Source organism: Enhydra lutris, unplaced genomic scaffold (assembly GCF_002288905.1).
Source record: "Enhydra lutris kenyoni isolate GAN:26980312 unplaced genomic scaffold, ASM228890v2 scaffoldscaffold26, whole genome shotgun sequence".
Classification (NCBI taxonomy): Eukaryota; Metazoa; Chordata; class Mammalia; order Carnivora; family Mustelidae; genus Enhydra; species Enhydra lutris.
The window spans coordinates 15697282-15706867 of NW_019154110.1; the positions used below are offsets into that span (position 1 = coordinate 15697282).

General features: G+C 46.4%; 1 long non-coding RNA gene across 1 annotated transcript; it reads left to right on the top strand.

Annotated features, from left to right (window-relative positions):
• The first annotated feature begins 191 nt into the window (after nucleotides 1-191).
• On the top strand, nucleotides 192-9056 carry LOC111151722. Its single transcript, XR_002640871.1, has 3 exons — nucleotides 192-339; nucleotides 1943-2144; nucleotides 8964-9056. It is a non-coding gene; the product is annotated as an uncharacterized LOC111151722 (long non-coding RNA).
• Nucleotides 9057-9586: the final 530 nt, after the last annotated feature.

A 9586-nucleotide genomic window follows, 5' to 3' on the forward strand; every position in this document is an offset into this window, starting at 1 on the left:
GAGAGGGCGCGGTCTGGAGCGCCTAGCCAGCATCCCGCAGCCGCCGCCCGCAGCCTGGCCTCGCTCGGGCTCTCGCGAGAGGAAGTATAATCTCGGCGTGGTTGGAGAGAGCGGCCTGGCTGGAGCCTGGGGAGACGTCTCCGAACCTCAAAGGTCTACCCGGCGAGCGCCGCGTGGGGTCTCCTGCCTCAGCTCTGGGCGGTTTCCTGGCGTCAGTTAGACCATCTGCCTGTCGCGTCGCGGACAGCCTCCTGGAAAAGGCGGAGTGGCCTGGCCGGGGAGGGGCAGGGCTCCCCTTTGCTTCCCCGGAACTGTCAGTACTTCGTAACGCATAATCAGGTGGCCATTAATAATTGTTCAATAATGACTGCAGAATAGGGAGTACCTCGCACTACTCAAATGCAACTTTTTTGCCCATTTTCACATTCGGTGAGGTTGAACTGAAACAAACACTTTCTTCTAAATGGGTTTGAGTTTTGGAAAAATTCCTGTGAAGAGGTGGTCACCACGAGTCACTAACTCTGCCAGGAAACTTGGGAAAATAAATTGCCCCCAGACAAGTGAACAGGATGGGTCGCAGTTGGCTGGGCCTGTTCTCAGTCTTAAAAAATAGGGACGTGAAGTAAACATTTGGACAAAATACAGAAAATAGATCATGCTAACCACTAACCATTGTTTGGGAAAACGCTTCATTCATCCTCATTAGTGACCAAAATGCAAATTTAAATGACAATGAGATGCCATTTACTATTGAGTTTTAAGTATAAATTCATATATATATATATATATATATGAATCCCAGTTGCATGCTGTGATTAGTGTTATGAAGGAAACAAAGAGGAAGCTGAAATAGGAAAGAAATAGCAAGGTTCTATGGTTCCAAAAGACATAGGGTAAAACTTAAACTGAAACCTAGTGGATGAGAAGGAACCAGCCTTGCAAATAGCATTTGGGAATAAGGATTAGGAAGTATTCCCAGCAGAGGCAACAACACAGGCAAAAGGAAGAAACAGCTTCTAGTGAACTAGAAGATCAGTGTGGATAGAATATATAGCGGGGGTTGAGCGCAATGCTGGAAAAAGAAGGTTGCAAACAGGTAAAAGAAGGTTGCAAACTGGGGAGAGGATAAGAGAACTAGACCACCTTATAAACTATAGTAAAGCTTGGATTTTATTCTACTCTGCTTAGCCCCAAAGCCGAGCATGCTTCCACCTCAGGACCTTTGCACTTGCTATTTCCTCCGACTGGAATATTCTGCAGACTACACTCACCTCTTTCAAGTCCTTTGCTCAGTGGTCAGCTACTCAGTCTCAGTGAAACTTTCTCTGTTCTCCCTATTTAAGATTGTAATTACACATATGCATGCGGGTGCACACCCCCACCCACACAATTCTCTGTCCCTCACCCCTACTTTATTTTTCTTCACAGCACTTACCACTATATACATTCTATATACTTCATTTATTCACAAGAGCTGATATCATTGGGGGCATGACATATGGAGGGCACTCAGTAAAAAAAGCATTTAGTGAATAAGCGGGAATCCATTTAAAAAGGTTAAGTAGAGGGGGCGCCTGGGTGGCTCAGTGGGTTAAAGCCTCTGCCTTCGGCTCAGGTCATGATCCCAGGGTCCTGGGATCGAGCCCCACATCGGGCTCTTTGCTCCACGGGGAGCCTGCTTCCTCCTCTCTCTCTCTGCCTGCCTCTCCGCCTACTTGTGATCTCTGTCAAATAAATAAATAAAATCTTTTAAAAAAAAAAAAGGTTAAGTAGAAAGTAAGACTAAGAGTGCATAGGTGGCTCAGTCAGTTAAGCATCTGACTGTTGATCTCAGCTCAGGTCTTGATCTCTGGGTCCTGAGTTCAAACCCTGCCTTGGGTGTGGAGCCTACTTTAAAAGAGAGAGAGAGAGAATGATACAATATAACTTCTGTTTTTAAAAGGAAGCTGAAGCTGCTATGAAAAGAATGGATTAGAAGACCAGTACAGAAGCAGGGAGACCAGAAGAGAGACTGCTACAATGAGCCAGATGAGAAATTGTGCTGGCCTGAGCTAAGAGTCATGGCAGTGGGTATGCAGAAATGGCTTTGAACACAAGGTATATTTTGGAAGAAGTACCAACAAGACTACTTCACTCATGTTGAGGTAAGGAAAAGGGAACAATTAACAGTCCTTCCTCTGGCTTGAACCACTATGTTAAATGGGGTACAATTTATTGAGATGAGGGAAGATGGGGACAGTGAATCATTGGTTTTATTTGGGACCCACTATATATATAGTGATTTGTGACTGTCAAGTGCAAATAAGTAGTTAAGTTGTATATGCACATCTGAAGTTCAAAGTGGCAGAAGTTGGAAATACAAATTTGTGTTGAAAATCATTTAAAAAGTGGATATTTTAGGGGCACCTGGGTGGCTCAGTGGGTTAAGCCTCTGCCTTCAGCTCAGGTCATGATCTCAGGGTCCTGGGATCAAGCCCCACATGAGGCTCTCTGCTCAGCAGGGGGCCTGCTTCCCCCTCTCTCTCTGCCTGCCTCTCTGCTTGCTTGTGATCTCTCTCTCTGTGTCAAATAAATAAGTAAAATCTTTTTTTAAAAAGTGGATATTTTAAAGAAAGACAATGCTCTGGTGGTGGTGGAGGGATGGAATATCTATGGGGGAGAACCTGGGAAAATGATGTCCAAGCTGTTATGTCCTGGAAGGATTGGTAGGAAAAAATGGGAAGAAGGAGGAAGTAGAAGAAAGAGGGAGACAAGACTATGAATATGATTATGAGGAGGGGCAGAAAAGCAGGAGGAAATAATATCAATGTGTTAGTCCTATCCTAGGTGTGGTCACATGAGCAAAGGAAGAGGTGAAGTGGGGTAACTGGAGTACTAGGGAAAGTGTAAGACACAGTTCATGGGGCGGGGGGTGGGGGTGGGAGCTGAAGACAGGATTAACTATAATCACAGCTAAAGATCAACCCAGCAGCTGTGGCGGAGGCAGAGGTGGCCAGCCACAAGGTCAGGGCAGTGCAGAGGTCACAAGGTGGCCCTAGTATGAGAATGAGAAGGTGGAGGAATAAGAAGGGAGGTGAGGATGGAGGGCCATCTTAAGAACTTGGCCCTGAGGAAGAAGCTTAAATTTTAGCAAGTCTGCTTAAGACAGGGATTTTAAGGGGTGCCTGGGTGGCTCAGCGGGTTAAAGCCTCTGTCTTTAGCTCAGGTCATGATCCCAGGGTCCTGGGATTGAGCCCCGCATCAGGCTCTCCCTCCCTCTCACTCTGCCTGCCTCTCTGCCTACTTGTGATCTCTGTCTGTCAAATAAATAAAATAAAATCGTTTGCTTTTTTTTTAAAAAGTTTTTATTTTATTTATTTGACAGACAGAGATCACAAGTAGGCAGAGAGGCAGGCAGAGTGAGAGGGAGGGAAGCAGGCTCCCTGCCAAGCAGGGAGCCCAATGTGGGGCTCAATCCCAGGACACTGGGATCATGACCTGAGCCGAAGGCAGAGGCTTTAACCCACTGAGCCACCCAGGTGCCCCAATAAAATAAAATCTTAAAAAAAAAAAAAGACAGGGATTTTAAGATAGGATATATAAAACAGCTTCAAGGACTTTTGTGAACCCTCTGAAATTGCTCACATAGTTTTTTAAGTATGATGTTTTTCTGTGAAAATAGTCATGGATACCTTCTATCAGATTCTCTAATCCTGATGTTAAAAAATAATAATAACGGGAACCTGGCTGGTTTAGTCTGTAGAGCATGTAACTCTTGAGCTCAGGGTCGTGAGTTGGAGACCCACATTGGGAATAGAGATTACTTAATATTTTTTTTTTTACTTAAAATTTTTTTTTAAATAGAAGAATAAGAATCTGGTAAGTGGAACAAGACAGAAGGTAACAGTGTATCTTTAAAAAAAAAAAAAGGAATATGTCAGTTAGAAGTAGGAAGTGACAAAGGAGACCAAAAGAAAAAGCTGGGGAGTGAGTAGTGCCTGTCTTAGGGAGAAGGCACTCAATCCAGTCTAATCAAGACACTGCCCTCTCTGGTTAAGTGGCAATGGTCAGATCAGAACCCAGTACTATTATTCATTTAAATCCTAGAACTCTGCCCCTCATCCTGTTTCCATACCCACGAAGCAACCTTCTGATAATTCTCTCCGAGGAGAGAAGCCATGGCTGGACTGCCTTACAGGTAGATTTTGGTCACTGTAAATTACACAAATGACCCTCTTGTTTTCTCCATCTCGTAGACCTTGTAAAGGTTTGTTGTTTGAGTCAGCTGTCAGTTCTGGAACTCAAACGTGGTGGAGTTTCTGAACCTGTCATAAGGCTGAGTGAGGGCTTTAGGACCACAGCAACTTTCATCAAAACATCACCAGTATGTCCTCTTGTGAGGCTCTTGTTTTTTGTTTTTTGTTTTAAGCAGGCTCCACACCCAACGTGGTGCTTGAACCACAACCCTGAGATCAAGAGTCACACACTCTACCGACAGAGCCAGCCAGGTGCCCCTGTGAGGCTATTACAAAGTCAACCAGTTGTCTTCTCTTGGCAGCAGAAGGAACTTTTCCAGCGCTAGCAAATATGAACTGTCCCCTTAATGGGCAATACAGTGAGGGAGTGTCCTAGCACCTTCAGTTTCATTGAATAAACAAGTGAAACTAAACCCCTCCCATTCCCCACTGGTTTTACCCCCAGGATCATGGTGTGTCTACAGAGAAGAGTAAATGATCTACTCCGAAAGAAGTCAATAGAAAGAGTTAGGGAAGGACATCTGGGTGGCTCAGTCCATTAAACGTCTGCCTTTGGCTCAGGTCATGATACCAGGGTCCTGGGATTGAGCTCCACGTTGGGCTCCCTGCTCAGCAGGAAGCTTGCTTTTTCCTCTCTCTCTACCCCTGCTTGTGTTCCCTCTCTTGCTGTCTCTCTCTCTCTGTCAAATAAATAAATAAATAAATAAAATCTTTAAAAAGAAGAAATAGAGAATAATAATACCCATAGCTAATACTTAATGAGCACTTAATGCCCAGCACTGTGCAAAGTACTTTCTTCCAATCCTCCACCAGCCTCAGATAATAGACGCTCTCATTCTACTGCATTCCCATTCTGCAGCCCTTAGTCACACAGCAGTGGAGGCAAGGTTTTAACCTCAGAAATCTGACTTGAAGCCCATGGATTAACCAACTCACTATAGCACTACTGGAGACAGACCTAGAGAATCAGCAAGCAGTTTGATACAGAAACATGGCTGCTCCATGTTTGTTTTGTGTCCCCTTAAAAAAGATATGCTGAGGGGCGCCTGGGTGGCTCAGTGGGTTAAAGCCTCTGCCTTTGGCTCAGGTCATGGTCCCAGGGTCCTGGGATCAAGCCCCACATCAGCCTCTCTGCTCAGCAGGGAGCCTGCTTCCTCCTCTCTCTCTGCCTGCCTCTCTGCCTACTTGTGATCTCTGTCTGTCAAATAAATAAATACAATCTTAAAAAAATATATATGATGAAATCCCAACCCCAGTACCTCAGAACGTGACTTTATTTGGAAACAGGTTTGTTGCAGATTTAAGTTAAGCTGAGGTCATGCCAGAGTAGATTTGACCCCTAATGCAATCTGACAGACAGCCACAGGAAGACAAGAAACACAGGGAGAAGCGCCATGGGACAAGAGAGTATTGGATTTATGCATCTGGAAGCCAAGGAATGCCAGAGATTGCCAGCAATCCACCAGGAGTGAAGAAGAAACAACACTTCTCAAACACCTTCATTTTTTACTTCTTCCTTCCAGAACTGTGAGACAACACATTTCTGTTGTTTTGAGCCACCCAGTTTGTGATACTTTGTTCCAGCAGCCCTAAGACACTGACACAGTATCTTTCTTTCTGGAACCCATGGCAGACAGTTGGTGAAAGGGAATGTGAAGTCATTTAGCTGGTGATAAAAGGGGGCTGTCCCCTTCCTCCCCCTCTGGACCTAAGGTGTGCTAGCTTCACAGGGCAGAGGCCCCATCCAAGGGGTTATCATGAAGGGGCCTCAGATAGCCAGCACTTAGGCTATCGCCCCATCACCACCATATATTTCTTGGGAACTTTTCAGCTACATATTTAAGACCTTGATTCAGGTTCTGTTCAGTGGGCGTCATGCAGGGGTGTGTTCGGCCCTTTCCCAGAGCCTCTCCACTCCTCTCAGCTTCTTGCAATGGTAGTACAATTGGGAAGTGGAGCCTAAGAAACTCTGTAAACTACTTCAGACAGGGTGAAGTTGTACCCCAAAGCAATTTAGGTCCTTCAGCTATAGCGAAGCTCGTGGACACAGAGAAGCAATTAATTATCAGAGATTGTGACCTACTTTATTTTATCCCGTGGGAGGGATTTCCTTCTGGGCCCACTGTCACGATCCTCCCAGGAGGCCACCTGACCATGCTGCATGTCTGTGTAGGGATGCTCAAGTTGCTTGGACTCTCTAAGAACGCTGCAGTGAGCCCTCTCTGGTAAGGTTTATAATCTGTTGTGCAGTGTTTAATTTGTTAGTGTGCATGCCTTTTGGTACACCACTGCAACTGGGATTGTCTGAAACAGCAAGATCTAGGAGTCTCAGATAACCCACAGGGATGGGAACTTCTGTGGGATGACACCTTTTCCCAAGGCAACTCACCTCTAGGAGTGATGGGGTAGAGCACATAACGATACGGGAGCTCAGACACTGCACCCAAATTTTTCCATTGTCCCCAACCTCCACTCACCCTCCACGAGTCCTCTGGAACCATTTTCTTGGCTCTATCTATTCTAAAACCTGGCAAGTTTCTGACTTCTGTTTGATGAGACACTCCAGGTTCCTACAAACTAACGTGTTCCATCGAGAACTGCCAGTAGCCCACATGGTGGCATTGTGCAAATTAGGTAACAGGTGTCCCCTCCCCCAGACAGACACAGCTCTGTGCCAGGCTCCATCGTGAGCAGAGTGCAATGGCACAGTCTAGATTTCAGCCTCTACTTGTCCTTGGGCTAGATGTCCTTGTGCAGGACACAACCTGCACAACCCTCCATGACATTCCTGCAGTTGGCAGTGAGCCCTAACAGGACAAGTGCTGTCTACTATGACACAGTCAGGCAACCAGACCTCCAGGGGTTTTGTGCACCACACTGCAATGGCTTCATTCACTTAACCACCGCCAAAGCCTAAATAAAGTATTGCCTTGTTCAGTACAGGTTTTGGTTTGGTTGGTTTTGGTTTTTTGTTTTTAAAGATTTTAAGTAATCTCTATACCCGACATGGGGCTTGAACTCATAACCCTGAGATCAAGAGTCACATGTTCCACTGACTGAGCCAGCCAGGCGTCCCTCAGTACAGGTATTTAAAATGCTCTTGTGGCAAACAGTCTCTCCTTTGCTAGCCTGCCCACTGCTCCCTTGCAGTGTATTCAATAAATTTCGATCTCCTTTGTTCTGCCTTGGGTGAATTCTTTCACTGCCCACACATTGGCCTCCACCGGATTGGGTCACCCCCATGACCCCCATGGAACCGCAGCCATGCAGGGCCAGGACTCTCCACGGATTTTCTGGGAATGTCTCCGGACTCTCCCTCGGTGGACCGACTCTAGTACTCCCTGGGAATCTGATGACCTCCTGCTGAGGTTACTCCTCCATGAGGATCTGAGCCCCAGAGGGAACCTGCTGGACCACCCTTGCCCAAAAGGGTGAGGGATTTTCCCCCTTGCCCTTCAGAGGATCCTTCCCTCCCCCTTCTTTCAACTTTCGGTCCTCTGTCAGCCTAACCCTAGTGTTCCTCAGACAGCTGAAGGTCTCTGGCCAGGGCAGCTCTCTGGTGTTGGTCTGAAGGGCTAAGGGCAGAGAGGTGGGACTGCCTGTGTCCTCGCCTCTCACACTCCATCCGCCTCTCACACTCCATCCCCCCGAGGTGTCCGTTCCCAATGTGTGGCACAGTTGGCAGTGGCAGCCCACCCAGGGTGAATCCACACATGCTGCAGACTCATTTGGAACCCCTCCTGAAGCCAGGTGACTCTCAGCCTTGCTTCTTGCTTCTTTCCGCATCCCCTTTTTTTCCTTTGTTCCCATGGGTCCAGCCACCATCTTGATCTATGTTACTGTGGGCCTGAGTGAATCCAACAATTCCATACACAAGTGATGATTCCACAAGGGTTCCAACCCATGCCATCAGGGGTCCCCTCCCCCGAAGACCCATGGACCTGACCACCAGAGAATCTTACTCAGATTGCCTCTGAGCACATTCATCTAACACCATGCTCTGGTCTTTAACTGCACAGAACCCCTGATGGACAGCTTAGGTCGAGACAGCCCCCACCCACATCCAGCAGAAAGCAGCTACTGAAGATGAGACCTCCACCCAAATGCCAAAGATTTGTCCTCCTCAATCAGTCAGGGAGGAATATAGAGGCCACTTTCAGGCAAACAGGCTTGAGCAATGGAAGCTTGATTAAGGCAGAAGAACCCACAGTGACCCCAGGGCTGAATACAGACAGGCCATCAGGCAACACACCTCAAAATAGCCAGAGTCCCTGGCTGACCAATGGGCTACTTACAACCGGGAACAGGAACCAGAAAATTCCCTATATTCCCATGCCTTCTCACTACCCCCAACAACAACAGCCACCCTCCCACCCCACCTCCTGGCAGATGGTCTCTCCTTTGTTGTCCCACCCTCTGCTCCCTTGCAGTGTACTCAATAAACTTCTCTCTCCTTGTTACTTAATTAAGAAAAAAGAAACAAAACACTTGTAACCTCAAGTAATTTGACCTAGCCTCTCAGTATCCTCATCTGTAAAATGAGGGTAATTACAGGACCTACTTTATGCAATTTTTGTGAAGATAAACTGAGATAATCCATATGAAATACTTTGTACAGTGCTGAGCCCAATAAATAAAAGCTATTATTCCATTTCAAGTGCTTTTATTAAGCAATCAGGAACAAGTCAAGATTAATTCAACATATGTGTATTAATTATTTTGTGCTAGGTCTTGTGTAAGGTGTTGTGGTTACCAAGGTGGAGGCCCCTCATCTGGTAGAGAAGGCAGACATGAACATGTGTGAAGGCCATGTGCAGTGGGGTCAGTGCTGTGACAGAGGTAAGTACAGACGTGGGATGAAAAGGTGGTAAATGTCAGTGACTTTTATTCTGCCTGTGTTAGAGTTAGGGGAGCTCAAAGTTATCCCCGGTACTCTTTCTGCATTTGTTATTTACCAAAATAAAATATATTGCTCCCATTATTTGTTGTTGCATACCAAACCATGCCATCCCCAAACTGAAATGGCTTAAAACAATCACTGATTGTTAGCTCATTGGATGGTTTGTTTCTGCTCCCTATGTTTTTGGCTGGGTGACTTGACTAAGATTGGAAGATCCAAGATGGCGTCACTCACATGTCTAGTTCCTTGGCTGTCATGGCTGGAATAGCTGGGCTGGCCCAGTGTTTGTTTCTCTCTCTTTGTGATCTCTCCAGAACTCCCTCTTTGCTGGACCTCCCTACATAGGAGCTGGGGGCTCTAAGAGGAGGAAGGCTGAGGCTGCCAGGAGTCTTAAGACCTAGACCCAGATCTGGGTAGCAAGTTACTCAAAATCTTTTCCACTCTTTCTTCA